Source organism: Micrasema longulum, unplaced genomic scaffold, assembly GCF_059751315.1.
Source record: "Micrasema longulum isolate JH-2025_06_02 unplaced genomic scaffold, ASM5975131v1 h1tg000244l, whole genome shotgun sequence".
Lineage (NCBI taxonomy): Eukaryota > Metazoa > Arthropoda > Insecta > Trichoptera > Brachycentridae > Micrasema > Micrasema longulum.
The window spans coordinates 364,166-380,973 of record NW_028277449.1 but is presented as its reverse complement, the minus strand read 5'-3'; the positions used below and the strand labels follow the sequence as shown (position 1 = coordinate 380,973).

The following is a 16,808-nucleotide window of genomic DNA, read 5'->3' as shown; positions in this document are numbered from 1 at the left end:
ACCTTGAAATGTAATTTAATAAGCTTTCAGATTCATTTCTTCCTGACATAATAAGCCACTGTTACATCAAGTTGGGTGAATAAAATATATTTAACCTTATTATAAATTCTAGGAGCCATAAAGCTAAAAGATATCTGTCCAAAAGAACTTCTTGTCTGCGGTAAAATATGTTTATGTGACGTTACATTTTTTAATTTGCACTCGGAAGCCATTTTTAGAGATGCGCTAAATGAACTAACAGTCGCCATTAGCATAAATGGACAAATTATAAACAATATCCGATACGCGGATGATGCTGTCCTTCTAGCAGATAGTATGGAAAGCCTGCAGCTATTGTTGGACAAAGTTCACACGGCTAGTTTGAATAAAGGGATAGAACTGAATATTCCCAGAATAAATGTATGATTATTCGAAAAAAGCCACAAACTTTTCCAATGACTTTAAAACTTGGAGCGCAGGTTATTGAGCAACTCAATCAATATAAATATTTAGGATGCTGGCTGAATGATAAATCATATCACTCGCGAGGGATCAAAGTCAGAATAGAGATGGCGCGAGACTGCTTCTTCAGGATGAGTAACCTTCATTGCAGTAGAGACTTTAATTTAGACCTCCGAATGTGCATTGTACGATGTTACGTTTTCTCAGTGCTTTTTTACGGTTAGACACTCGCCTAAAGCACTTCAAAAAAGATCGAAGCTTTTGAAATGTGGTGCCACAGGAGGATATTTAAAATCTCCTAGGTGGACAGAGTCCGAAACAATAACGTTCTTCGACGGATGGAAAAAATAAAGAGGCACTGAAGACGATGAGGAAACAAAACTCGAGTACTTGGGGCATGTGATGAGAGGCGAAAAATATAACATTTTACAAGTCATTCTACAGGGAAGGGTTGAAGGAAGACGCAGTGCAGGTAGAAGGCGCATCTCTTGGCTAAAGAACTTGCGTGACTGGTTCCATTGCAGTACTCAGTCCTTGTTCAGGGCAGCTGCCAACAAAGTAAGAATTGCTTGGATGATATCCAACCTCCATTGCAGAGAGGAACAATAAGAAGAAAAAGAAGTGACGTAATACTACAAGTAAATATATTGTTAATGTGAAACTAAGTGAATGCATATAATTTGAGGACCCTACTATTTATTAAATTTTTATAATCATCAACATTCCCTTTTCGCACCTAATGGTGCATAGGGTACTTCACTGGTACACCGATCGCAGCGCATCTTGATCATTTCTGTTACATGAAGGTAAGATGATCCAGTCTTAGGCTCTTTCTTTTTCTCAGGCTGGAGAAAACTAGATTCAATCTAAATCCATGGAAATAGTTCCTGAGCTGTATGGTTGTTAGTGGTTGGAATAAGCTGCCACAAAAACTGGTCTCAACGTGTAGTCTCAATAAGTTAAAAAATGGACATGATTTGTTTTCAAAGTGTTAAAGTGTCCCAATAACTAACTTTCCTTAAAATAATTAAGCCTTTTTAAAGATCAGCTTTAAGCTGCTCGCTTGAAATGAAATTAATAAAAAAGTAATATACATATCATAAATAAATTATTCAAATTCATAAAAGTCAAATCATTGTTTTTTTAGTCAGATTGGCCGAAAAATCTCTTAAGAAAGGTTAAAATATTCAAAGAAAACCGCATGACTTAAAAGTGTAATTTTTTATCCTAACAAATAACTCCCACCCCGTAAGAGATATATTTTAAGTACCCACTTTAGAATATTAAATCGATTTTATTAAACCTTTTCAAAACTTCCCAACAGTTCGGGATAAAGTTTGTGATATCTTTCTAAGAAGTTGGGTGATTAAAGAAAAGAAATTCAAATGTTGAAAGAAGGATATTTCAATTTGCTGTAAATATCAAACCGAGTTACTGGATAATTCGGATAATGTCTACATTCATTTGTTCAAAGACAAGTGATTAAAACAATTTTGCCAGAAATTCCCCGAACCTACGAGTACTTTAGCCTTCCAGCTGGCTTAGCACAAAATTCAAATAGAGCTTTCTTTCGTAAATAATTCAAATAAAACTTAAAAGAACACGAATACAAATGTCAATTAAATAACATGTTATGACGTTCAAAATGTTCTTGCAATTATTTAGAAATAGGCCTGATAATTCGAAAAATTATACTAACGTCGCTTTAACAAAAATTTTCAAGTGTTCGTCGCTTCAGTTGAAATAAACTGTTGACATTTTGGGCATTTTAGTGAAATTCTAGACATGTTTTAAAGAAATTATTGTATTGTCAACATTAAAAAATAAATTCGTACCTTAGAGGATAAACCACCGGAGTCACATTGAACGAAATATTCAGGAAACAAGATTTTCTGATTGCGATTTCCAATACATGTTTTATTTTTACCAAATAAGATATTATAATACATAAAGAACTTGCGATGTAAAATAATTATATTTTGATAGTAAAATACATATTAAAAAAGCGTATCTGGGACAAAGTGGACTTCAACTTTGTATTAACTTAAATAAGCATTTTTATGACGAAAGTGGACTTCGGTGTTTTGTTCAGGTACAAAATAACTTATTGCGATAACTTTGAAATGGTAAAAAGTGAACTTCCATGTTTAAAAAGTGGATTTTGCGATTTAAAAGAAAGAGAAAACGTGAAAATCGACAATTTATGCGGACGACTTAGGACTCTAACACGAAAACAAAAACGACACTAAAATAACCAAAAAAAACAATAAAGACGTTCAAAAACTATTAAAATGAACAAATAACAACTATCTACACTAAATGTCAAAAAATGCAATAGAATACACTTCGAAACACAAAAAAAGAACCCTAACGTGAACATAAAAATAAACAACGACATTCAACGATATAGGACACATCATGGAAAGACAATAAAAATGAACGAAAAGCATAGACGAACAGATCATTACATAGCCTCTTCTAAAAAATTAAAGACCACATACCAAAAAAGGAAAAAAACGTTATATACACAGCTTATGTTAAAAGTAAATTAAACGAAAATAAAAACATAACAAGGATGCAAAGACAACAAAATAAAATAATTAAATTCACGTACAACTAGCCCTACCTGACCCCTACAACCAAACTGTATGCAAAAATACACCAGTTTGACATAAAATACTTAATGAAAATCGAGACGATAAATGTTATACACAAAATTGCAATTGGAAACATGAAAGATGATGGATGACATGACATTAACCAAAAATGCTGATATACCCAAATTTAATATCAAACAGCAATAACACTATCACGTTAAAAAAAGCCAAAACAAACGTAGGACAGTCATAAGTAATATTCAACGGACTTAAACACAACATTAACCAAAAATGCTGATAAACATAAATATAATATCAGAGAGCAACAACACTATCGCGTTAAAAAAGCTAAAACAGACGTAAGACAGTCATAAATAATATTCAACGTACTTAAACACAACAATGAATTACCTTACCACTTGAAAAATTTAACTGGATACAAATTTCAAATCAATCTGGTTAGATGAGATGACTATACTAACCAGACAAGACATAACATGACTCGACCTTATAATATTTATTGTATAACCCTAACGGATTTTTAAAAAAATACATAATATAAAAATATACATGTTAAAAAATCATAAAGAAAATGTTCAGCTATGGAAAATGAAACTCATATTTATTTACGTTACCACCAAATACGAACATTCGTACAAACGATCGGAAACGAATCCGTTCAGTCAAATTCTCGTGAGTCTTCCAGAACGTCCCAAAACTTCTCCGAACCTTTTGTAAACTGACAGAATATCGTGAACTTTATTTGCTACTATTACTTTATTTCGTGTCAAGCAGAAATGGGCAGGCTGTTGTTAGCAATTAATAAAGTAATTCAAGCACAATTTATAATTAAACCGGCGATTTTAATCACGGTGACAGTTGTTACGATCAAAACGACACGCATAAATTTTATCATTAGGGAAAAGTAGCAAGCAAAGGGTCTAAATACGTACAAGGATGTTAAATCCTAGGAATATGCGAACGATATAAAGATTGAAACCATAAAGATTCTAAAATATTGTTTGTAAGCTCTCTTCTGACCTAAACGAAATAATTTTACCATATTTATTAACCTGTTAACGAGTTCGAGCGAGCTGCTCCACACGCTTGCGCTTCTCGACGCTTGGCATCCGGCGTGTTGCTTGCTTGAGGACGCTTGTCAGCGCTTGCTGCAGTTTGGGACGGCACGGTATTGGAATTTTCTATTCAGATCAAAGGAAACCACATAGTAAATACACCACAAAAAAGGTGCTACATTCATGATTTATTTTTTAGTGACTTTTATGAATGGCATCGGAGATGGGAATTTTTAAAATAACGGTAATTATAATGTAATTTAAGGTGATGGAATTACTATAATGAACATAGGCTATTGTGATGCAAGTAAATACAGTTTTTGCGCGGAATCTGATTATAAAATGAAACCCTCAACATTGAATAAGGAAGTTCCAACTAAACTATTTAAAGTGCATACAGTAAACACTATTTATAAAGTAAATTCCGTCGTACAAATTTATAAAGAAGAAAAAATAAAAGAATTAGCCATGAATAAGTGACTCAAAATACTAGATGTACAAAAAAAGATTTGTATTTTATAAAAAAAAAACATGTACCATTTATGAAATTTATTAATAAAAAATTTTAAAATTTAAAAAAAAACTCTTTATTTCATGCGACAAAAGGAAAATTTTAGAGGTGGCTCTTTAATTTTCAATGTTTCTCTCAGTCAACTCATGCGACACCCGTTTTCATTCTTTTCAAACTTTTTCTATGGAATGCAACCATTTGGAAATACCTTGTTGAGTCATGTTTAGTGCTTCTGAAAGTTGATCTTGTTTTTGCGTTTCATCTTCATCTAATAACACCTGCGGATCAGCGTCTTTATTATTTTCGGTCTTGCGGAGCGCACCTTGTCCTCAGTGTCGAAATAGCCACATCTGAAGCGCTTAAACTAATATTCACAGGTTAATTTTGATGTATATTCACCGTTAGCCTCCTCAAGCAAACGACGTGCTTCAGCTGCATTTTTTTCATGTTAAAGCAGAAAAGATGGTGTTCATTTGGCAAAAAGTTCGAAATCTTCCATGTTTAAATAAATTAGTGTTGGTATTATGACTGATCATTGTTGACAGCTGTTTAACCTATAAAACAAACACAACTTTTGAAATGTATGTTCACTACACGTGCCGCTAGTGCCATCTATGTTTGAAACCCGAAAACTATTTACTTTTATATTTCGATTTTTTTTTCTAGTCTGAAGGGCTGTAATTGGTCCTGTTTCTGTGCAAAAAAATGCTAAATAACTCCCTCGGGTTGAATCCAGTCCTTGTCTAAAAACATTTTGACACACTCAAAATATCTAAGAGAATGCCGATTAAATAAATTAATGCATTTACATGAATGAAAGTAAACTTTAAAAACGAATAAATTCAAGATGGCCTCGCAATTCAGTGGGCAAATTTAACTTTTTCAATAACCATAAAAATATAAATGTTCGTTTCAAAAGTGCTTTAATCGAAAGGAAGGGAAAAGGGTGAATTAATATTCATGAAGCGAAAAGAAAATTGGCAAAATCTGTTGGGAACCCATTTCCTAGTCGGTGGAAGGCGCTATTTAATAAATACCTTAGAGAATTAATGAAACCTTAAACCTTCGGTTGGCCGTTCTTAAACTAGGATTCTCAACCACGTCCCACAGCTCGATAGATAAATATATATATATATAAATATATACATATATATATATATATATATATATATATATATATATATATATATATATATATATATATATATATATATATATATATATATATATATATATATATATGTATATAAATTTACTTTAAAACTCATCACCCCTCTTTCCGCATCCAACACTGCATAGTGTACTGCTTTGATAAACCAAATTCAACATTGTTCGATCATCTGTTACATGAAGGTAAATTGATCAGTCCTACGCTTCAGGCTCCAGTCTAGGATTGAAAAAATATTTCTTTACGAGGAAAACAAAAAACAAATCGACACGAGCGTTGACTTAGAGATTACACACACGTTGACCTATGACTAAGCATGTTCATTATTGTTCATTGTGATCGCTCAAACGCTTAGCATGTTTTTAAGCACGTCAGTAGTTATTTGTGATTGAGCTACTAGTTGTGTCATAGACTCACGGATCATATGACCGAGGTTCGAATCCAGCTCTACCACAACTTGATCATTTTCGGAGACAAAGTTGTTTTCGATCCAATTGCCGTCTCTTCGTCAGGACACTGACAACACTAACGTGCAAATCCCACTATTTAAGCGTTTTGGATATGGCTACCCTCAGGTAAAAATCCTGAAGGAAAATAGTCGAGTACAAATAAGTCCAACTGGTAATGGTTGGCTACAATTTTTAGCTCCTGGGTTCGACTTCTGGCAGATTGAGATTAAAACATTGGTTGTAAATATTTCAATATTCCTGGAGATCTAGCGTAAGACTGGTCATTTTAGCTTCCATATAACAAAAATGATCTAGATACACAGTAATTGAAGTGCTAATGCAGTGCCATATGCACCACTAGATGCGTATAAGAAGACGAAGATTAAATGATTTCGTAAATATGAAGAAAACGTGACGTCACAAGTAAAAAATAGACCGGAGATTTTAAGAATCTAAATGCTTGCGCCCTGTAAAAGCCTCGACTTATTTATTTATTTAACACTTAATATACATATACCAGTGGCGAGCCGTGATTTATTTCATATGTAATTTATTGAAAATGTTCATTAATTTGCACTACATATAAGTACTTACATAACATGTAAGTAATATAATTATAAATGACTAATTTTTTTGTTATTCTGTGAAAATCAACTCAAACAACAATTATTATTAACCACGCGATAAACGTAAACTATTTTAATACAATACTTGCACAAAAGTTTATTAACAAATACCACAATGACATTCCGCAGATATTTCCATTATGATCTGTCATTGACAGTACTGTCAAGACTCGAGCACTGGCCGATTTCTTTTAGAATTAATAATGCCTAAAACGGCCACTGCGAACGCCACCTGTCCTTTGCGATACATAATATGTCAACGGTATCCCATCAAAGAAAAATAGTCCTTCGGAAATAATGTTCGAAATACTAGTTTCCAAATAGAGAATCTTCTAAAAATATTTGTAATCTGCAAGTTTGTTTTAGTACTAAAAAAGCCGACTTGGGTTAAAGACGAAAAATACAGTGTACTTTTTTGTATGGATGAATAAGCTGAGGTAATCGGCTAGTTTCATCGTTCAGTAAGAATGGGCTGGGCGCTGGCGCTGGGCGCGCTTCATAGATATTTTTTGTAGAAAGATATGAACGGTGATTTATAATAAATGACAATTACTTTATTTTTTTCCCCATAAACGTGGTTACTATAATTTATTATTATTTAAAGTCAAATATAATGGTAAGCTGTGCATAATCGCTTACTTTGACGATTCGCCCCTGACATATACAATTTATATACATATTAGGGCGGGCATATTGCCTTAAGGTAATTTCTTCCTACCTACCCAAACCGTTCAGTTTGAGAAAATTACTAGTACATGGACATAGTGAATCTTAATAATTAATAAATTCAAATATAAAAAAATAACACTATACTATTAAGAGAGGAGAGGGGATGGGAAGGAAAGAAGAAGGATAAAGGAACAATTTAAATATTTAGATAGTAACATTTCAATCTTGACTTAAATGTAAATAAAGAAGGGGCGTCTTTAACATTAGTAGGTAGATTATTCTACAATCGAACAGCTACTACAGTGAAAGAGGAGGCAAGAAAATTAGAGTGATGAAAGGGTATTAAAAGGTTTCTCTAGTTACTAGAACGAAGAGATAGTAGACGACTTCCGTATTCTCTCATAATATTATTTATTTATTTATTTAAATCTTAAAGTAGGGCACACATATCATACATATTGTTATGTGTGTTCTAATAAAACATTGAAAATATATTTAATTTATAAATTGTTTATCACATATGTCTTGACCATTACTTTAAATTTTGATATGTTTTTTTCTTCATAAATATTTTTTTCCATTTCGTAATACTTTTTAATTGCTTTAAAAAAAATTGAATTTTGTGACTTAGTCTTTTTCCTAAATGGAAGTCTAATTTTGTTCTTTTCTCTAGTATTGTGATCGTGTTCATGCTAGTTCCGATCAATTTTTTTCCAAAATTCTGTTTTTTTATTAGAGTTTATAATTTTATGAACAAATATCATTGTATTGTAAAATATTCTTTGTTTATATGTTAATAATTTCATTTCATTTACCATCGACTTTACCTTCGTGTATCTGTTTTTTTTTCAAAATGATTCTAATGGCTTTATTTTGTAAAACAGTTAGTTTATCTATGTTTTCTTTGTTTGATAAAAATAAAATGCTACTTCAGTAGTTAACGTGTAGTTCAATAATTGCTTTGTAAATAGTTTTGCAAGAGTCCTCATCAATAAATCTTCTGATCCTTCCCAAAATTGATAATTTTTTTGCAATCTTATTTATTACCATCTTAGCGTTTTGGTGAAATGTAAGTTTTGAATCCAACATTACACCTAAATATTTAATTTCAGTGACTTCAGTTAGTTATTCAAACAGGTTCTCCGTTTCTATTGAACAATCTGTTAATTTTAGTTTTTATTTCACGATCGCGGCATTTTGAAATCCGGATCCCAGCAAGCTTCCAAGCAAGAGTATAAAAATAGTTAGTCAAGGTTTTTTTTCCAATTACACCTGCCAAAGTTCTCAATCCGTCCATCTCACATTGTCTTTAGGAAGCTGTCGAAGAAAAAAGAATAATTATTGTTCTATCTTCCTGTTTTTTTTTAAGTTAGGCCTCGAAAAATACCCACGGACGATCCTATACAAACAGAGAATGTTCCTCTCTCAGAAGTTAAGCTTGGTCTTAAACCTTTACAGGAATATATGTATTTATGTTACCCACCCTAGGAGACACACATAGCAGATAGAAAACGAAAACATGTTTTTACAGGCTTTAACAAATTTGAAGCCCTGATTTTTTTTGGATCTTTGATTCATCTTTGAATCTGTGCTTTCGCGAAAAGATCTGTGCTATTTTTAAAAATTAATTATTTTATTTTATTTTATTAGGTAATTCAACAAAGATACATACTAGAAAACATACAATTTAAAAGCATTCGTCGAAATAATTTAACATGCATATATATCTTCAATTATAGAATTACACAAAATAGATTTATACGTTAAATTGTAATACATATTTTTTAATATTTTTGTTTATACGGGATACAATGCAATAAAAAATAAGTTGTACGTGTGTACTTATTGAATAAGATTTATTCCTAAGAGGTTATTCGCAAAAGCTGAGAGAGTCTCATGAAAAATGACAATTTTATTGTTTCGGCAGTATATATTATATTCCCGACACATGCGGGCCATAGGTGTGTGGTATGTAGCATTATTTGAAAACAAAGGCAGTTTAAATATTTCCCGATGTCTGAGTGTTCTCAATCCCACATTTATTTGTATTTTATTTAGGAGGTTAGTATCTACTTTGTAGTTTAATATTTTATACAGAAATTTTATATCGAAAACAACGCGGCGTTTTATCAGAGAATTAAAATGAAAAAGAGTTGGAAGTTGCTCGTAATTTGAATTTGAACGTGGGTTAGAAATTTGGAATTTATACAAAAGGTACTTTAAGAACTTTTTTTGAACAGATTCTATTGTAATCATGTTATTCCACAAAGTAAATGCCGATTCAATCAATAATAATCATAATTTAGGCCCAAAACCTGCTAACCAAAATGTTTTATTTAATTGTAATATATAATTATTAATCACCGTGTTCAATTAATCAAGTGAAACGCGCGATTTTGGGATTTATTTCTCTACACTCGCGAGGCGCGTATTGCTAACGAACTGTACGGAGGATCCATTTAAAATCAACCGATTAATTACCTTTGAACAAATTAATGTACCAAGGCAATTAGATACAAGATTTAAGAGGCAAATAATTTACTGTGAATTCCCTAACACTACATTGAAATCCCGAAAACAGTGTGAAGTGTAGAAGAATTGACAGGATACCCGTAATTTTCTGAAAATCTGAATTCTGAATCTGTAAAACAATTTATTACAGTGACGGAGAACATTTTAAAGAAGGAATATGGAAGTCTTGGCATTTACAGGGCTTATTACATGTCAAAAAATAGTTATATGTATATGCTAAGGAATTTTATTTATTTAACTCTTGTGTGGCTGTGATGTGTCGACATAGGATACCAGACTCGATATATCTTTGTTATTTTTTAAAATTATGAACTCGTATTTTTGCAATTTTCAAATGGACATTTTCACACCGGATTTGGAAAGTAAAATTTATGCTGGATAATGAATGCCGACTAATTTAGCAACACATCTCTTTAAGAAAGAGCACGAAGATAGAACTCATAACAAGGAAGACAGAGACGCTGTTCTGTGTTAAATGTTGTGTAAAATAGATTCAGTCGGTTGATGACAGTGATGGGGGACGCACGCGCGTAATATGAGCGGTGTATTTATGATTTTTAATTTATTCAAATTATTGCAACGGAGAAGAGGAACAATTAAGAGAAAGTAATATAGAAGTCTAAGATCTACAGGGCTTAAGACCTGTCATTGGCTAGTTTAAGTGGCCACTTTATACACTGTGTAAAATTCACAATAAGCTCTGTACATGCCTGGACTTCTATATCCCCTTCTTTAAAATGCCCTTTATCTCTGTGGTAATATGTTAATATTTACAGCTCCTTAGAGAGTTGAATCCAGTCCATGTCTACAAAAATTTGGGCAAACTCAAAACTTGTTGGTTTAATTTATTTTGCTATTACACGCAAAAACAAAATGTTTATTTTTATAAATTGTGGAAAACTAATTATTAAACAGTATGTATGTATGTTTTTTTTTCCAAATATCTGTACTTCGGAATATCGTGTCATTCGGGTTATGTAACACGGCGTTGTAGTACTGCGCTAAAAAATATTTTTTTAGCACAGTCTTTTAAGTGTTAACGCCCAATAGTTTGAAGGATTTTTCTGAACACAGTCCACACAGAGGCAACGACTGTGTACATAGACTTCCCGTCAATTAGCTGGGGGTGTAATACACACCCCTGTACATTATATAAGCTCGCCGTATGGCTCACGTTAGCGATACTTGTACCAATAAGGGTGGCTTATGGAGGCCATAATTCTAGGCTTTATTGATAGCCCATTTAATGGAAACAGGGCGATCGAAGTGGCCATTGAAAGCATTAATTGAAGCTACACATCAAATTTGTTAGAACCAAGGGGCTTAGCATTAAGTCTCCCACTACTCGATCAACTATCGATTCGTAATCATTTTGCGAACGCTCTCTTAAAAACCAAAGACCAAACAGTGTTTTGAGCATGTCCAAATGTTTAAGGGCCGATTTTATAAGCATCTATCAAACTTCCGTAAATTTAACGAACCGTTGACCGCTCGTTACGATAACCGACGGTTTTGTGTTTCATAAACCATTTTTATTGGACGGTATCCGGTAAGAATTTTCATTGAAATTCAAATTTTAGTCCCACCTTCTATATTTTTCCGCGTCTTTCTATCAGACGCGAACGGTGCGTATTGCTATTTATTGGATTTAAAAATACATTAAATACATACACTTGACGATTTCGAACGAAGTTTTTACACATAAAAGCACTATGAATTGAGAGTACTGTGAATTAAAATTAAATTTATTAAATGAGAGCAAGAAAGCAGCAGATAACGATGGATAGTTTTTACTATTACCCATCTTTTTATCTTGTACTTGTAATTTTCTCAAACTGAATGGTTTGGGTAGGTAGGAAGAAATCGCCTTAAGGCAATGTGCCCGCCCTTATATGTATATAAAGTGTAAAATAAATAAATATGGAAGTCAAGGCATTAACGTGGCTAATGACCTATCATTGGCTGGTTTAAGTGACCACTTACACGCTGTGTTCACCATTTTTATTAATATGTTACAAGATAGATGGAGGACACCTTAGATGAGGGAATATTGCAGTTTAGGCATTTACAGGGCTTCTCACTTGTGGTTGGCTGGTTTAAGTGGCCACTTTACTGACTGTGTAACATTCGGCCTTTTGACTTCACAAAAGTCCACTGATGGAAAAGTTTAGAATATAGAGTTTTTCCAATTTTTTATAGACAAAGACCCAATTCCATATCTTCTACATCTCTGATTGATTAACATATAATAATAAAAATTCCTTAGGGGGTTGAATCATACTGAACAAATTGCAGTCAATATTTGCCTTGTGCATAATAAGCAAGGCAAAAATTACTCCAAAAAAAAAAGAATTAATACTGATATTATAATGCCCAGTATTTGCTTATTTGATTATTAAAATATTACAAAAATACCTTAGCATCATAATTTCAGCAGTGTTTTTTTAAAAATATTTTATTCAATTGATTTCAATAAATACTGAAGTTTTTGGTATATCTCGTTAAATAAATCATAAAAATACAGTATTTTTCTAACAAAGATAACAAAAATGTGACTGAACTGCATTCGTAACTCAAAACTAACAAATATAAACATACGACGTGGCAGTGTATCTATTTCTGGAGGTGTAATTTGTACATAAAATAACCTGCTCTTCATTTATTGTGTATGCAGGCAATTGGCAGAATTTAGCTATAGCCAGCTGTCAAAGTTAAAATCAAACTTTTCTGGGTAATGCTGATTACGGACGTGTACAAAAAAGAGGTTTCAGTAATTAGAAAATAAACTCGCTGCTTTTGAATTTCGGTAGGTACGAGAGTAAAAAAATCTTGAAATTCGTTTCAACTCAATTTTTTACGCGTTTCGTCTTGTTAAAACATTTTCATATCACATCACAATATACGTTCTTGTACATTAAAAGAAACAAAGTACAATTAAAATCCAATAAACATATTTTATTTTGGATACATTATCAAATTTAAAATCTGCAATTCGTCAAAAGATAACGATCGTCTTGTGATCAAATTAAGATTCCATTTATGCCGGGCTTGATGGAGCGCAAATCAATAGATTTAGGCACAAAAATATTTGGCTGTTGGAATATTATGCGGTTGGGTATAATATGCAGAGAACGGAGCATTGACGTTGATAATATGCACGTGATAACGTGAATATGCAGCCGCAAAATATGCAAATTGGGGTAAAATTTGCAAGATTTATCGGGATCGAAATGGAAAATTCATTTTAAAGGATTCATAGACACGTAATGATGGTATTCAGCTGCCTGGTTTAGGTAAAATGAAATTGAATTGGAAATTTCTGATAATATTGTTTTACCGCAAATTCACGCATTTATCAATGATATAAATATGTGACGAAATAAATTTGGCTCAATTTATAATCAATTCGATATGGAATATTCAAACAATAGAATTGATATTTGCAACAATACTCATTTAGAAACAATTATTTATGTATAATTATTTTTGTTTGCGATAACCATACCATACCTCTTTTAATTCCTGGGAATAAAAAAAAACAGTTTTTCATGACATTTGTAAAAAGGAAATATTTGCTTTTTTTAAATATTCCTAATGTTTTTTTTTTAATCTTATACTTAAGAACTTATTTCAAGTTTATTTTTTGTAAACGGTGGTTCTCAAACTGATAATCCACCGATGAAATTCATGTAATATATTTTTAATTTACTTCATTTGTGTAAACGGCACAAATGCCTTTTATAAACATAAACATAAATGCATTTAACACAACAGTATTCACTTTTAAAATTATGAAATAATATAACAATATTTCCATACATATTACACAGTTGTTTTATACATACTACCATATAATAACTTTATACTAAACATACTAAGGTAAAAAAATAAATAATAATAATTTTAAAAAAAGATAACGCGGTATATTTGAAATAGCAAAAATCATAAATTATTGATTTGTTGGTATTGTTGCAATATATATTGAACTAGCGGACCCGACAGACGTTGTCCTGCCCAAACGTTGGCTTGCCTGCTATTTATTACCTTAAAAAAAACCTTTTCATCGATAAGTAAGTACCTAGGAACTTGTTTATGGTTGAATTCTAAAACATAAAATAAATATTTTTTCAAATATAACATTCTTTTTGCAAACGTCAAACTCCGGCTCACCAACAGAGGGGTGTACGAATACGATTATTAATAATGTATTGAATTTAATATTATTTAAATATTACCAAAAATCCAGTAAAAATAAATAAATGGGTAGAAATTATAAGTAATTTAAAAAAAAAACAAATGCTATTTGTAAACATTCAAAAACAATCTTTTTTAATACACAAAAAACAACATCTTTCTATTTTTTTGTAAATGCATTCTCCTCCCTGGTAGATCGATAAATAAAACATTTATTCTCCTAACATCTTTTTTACAAATTAGATTGAAGGTTTTAACAACAAAAACAATCTACGAACACGCACAGCGCAAAGATCTATATATTTCTGAAAACCGCATGTAAATCGGTTAAGCCGTTTAGGAGGAGTTTGGTGACATCACACGTACCGAGACATTATATTTATATATATATATAAAGATGCCCTAGGTACAATACTAATTGTCTCCTGCTCAAGGTTTTCAACCGCTTTAAAAATAAAATAATAAACCTTTCAAAAAATTAAATATTAAAAATTAAGAAAAAAAAAAAGAAAAACTATAAAAAACAAATATCTGGTCTTACTTTTATTTATATATATTTGACCTATATTAATTTAAACATTTTTTTTCTTTTTTTTTTCAAATTATTATTATTTAATTAATATATTAAATTTGATTAAATTAAAGGACAGGAGAACTATTAATGATTTATTAGTTCTATTTCAAATCGTTAATTCAGTATTGGACAGCCCTGAAATTTTGGCCCTCATTGGTTTTAAAGTACCAGTTAGAGTGACTAGGCTAGTTCAACTTTATCACTGCAACAATCATATCTCAATATATTCTAGCAATTCAGTACTGAATTGTCTACATGCGCTCGGTAATAAACATTCGGATTTAGGTGACATATTTTTATTGAAATTTCCAGCTTATAAATAATTACTTGTAAAGCATTTTAGTGTGGAATAAATATTTTAATTATGTTATTTCTAAGTAAACATTGAAAAAGTTGTTACTGTATATACTCCACTGTAAATACTTATGTATGTATGTAATGTTAAAGGTACTTGTACCGTTAATTCTTGAAAAAATTAAATTAAATTAAATTAAATTAACCTAAATACCTGATCAGCCGTCAGAATCCTAAAGTATTTAGTTTAAACTTCATTTATTGTTATCAAAAACATTTTTCACTTTGTGGTATGACATTTTACACTTATTTGATTATAAATTTGTATAAACCACTTAATTTTTTTAATTACACTTCGACCGGTTTCGAGGTTACTACCTCATCGTCAAGAATTTAACTAACTTATAATTACACGCGTCGCTATTTACATAATAAAAAAACTAAGTTATGCCTGGATATAGTGGGAAGACAATTTCAACGTTTGTCAATTCATGGTTTACTTCTTCGTTCTAATTCTCAGATCACCCTTTTAATTCCCATCCGCAATCCCTCTTTCTTCTCTAATACATATACGGTCAAAGCACCGTAAATGACCACCTCTTCAACAAATTCTTGTCGGCAAGAACTAGGTTCAACCCACTTGGGAGTTATTAGAAAGTATGTGAAATAATTCGCTCAGAATGTCACACGCTACAATAAAGGTTTCAGCTCTTTAGCTTCACAAAGACCGACAGATGGAAAAATTAAAGGAATATATATGTTCAAACATAGGCAGAATGCAGAATGGTGAATGTTAAACAGTGTGTAAAGTGGCTACTTTTTTTTATTAAAAAAAATATATATATTTGCTTTCTTCTGATTTACCTAAATATTTCATTTTTAATAGCCATTTTTGACGAGTTGTAAATAACTCACTATTAAAAAATGGGAATCCAGTTGGGGTAGAGTGGGACTCGAACCACGTGCCTTTGATCCGTGAGTCCAAGACACTAGCCACGGGACCACAACCCGATTCAATCCCCCAGTAACTACACACGTGCGTTTCCAGAAATTATCAAACAGCCAGTGGGCAAACAGCCTACTGTCTACAAAAGCTTCTCTTCGGACATCTATCTCCCTTTGTTAATCATGAGTTGAAACAGTTTTTGATTAATTTAGTTTTTTATGGCTTACTTCTTGGTATGAACACTTGACCAATTTACAATGCTCTATTTTTTATAAATATATTGATATTATTTTAACTTTGCTGGAATTCCACTCGTCTATGAGCTTTGTAGCTGCACGATGATTGGTTATCTAGCTTTCATATATCAACTTTAAAATACCTAAATTTTGTAAATAGGGTCTAGAATTCCAATCGTTTATGCGCTTAGTAGCTGCAAGACGTGTTGTAATCTTACTCCTTTTTTATTATTCATATTTTTTTTTTAAATATCATCAATACACTAAATTTATTTGTCAATTTTTAAAATGTGTAAATGGGGGCTAAATTTCTCACTGTCTTTGCGCTTTTTAGCTGCAAGACGTCCTGTAATCTAGCTCCTATCTGTTATAATTTTTGATTGATCTTAATTGAAAAAGAGGAACTAGAATCCCAACCGTCCATGCGCTCTGTAGCTGCAAGACATACTGGGATATTTATTAATTGTACAGCGCCCTTGAGGTGATTTTCACAAA

The 16,808-nt window shown here is 31.7% G+C and overlaps 1 protein-coding gene across 1 annotated transcript in view; it reads left to right on the top strand.

Moving 5' to 3' along the window:
• Nucleotides 1-4,833: 4,833 nt before the first annotated feature.
• Nucleotides 4,834-16,808, top strand: part of LOC148283364 (uncharacterized) — a 58,385-nt gene continuing 46,410 nt past the window's right edge. The window contains exon 1 of the mRNA XM_088223631.1: nucleotides 4,834-5,002. The gene's annotated coding sequence lies outside the window, so the exon portion shown is untranslated. The remainder of the gene's footprint in view (nucleotides 5,003-16,808) is intronic.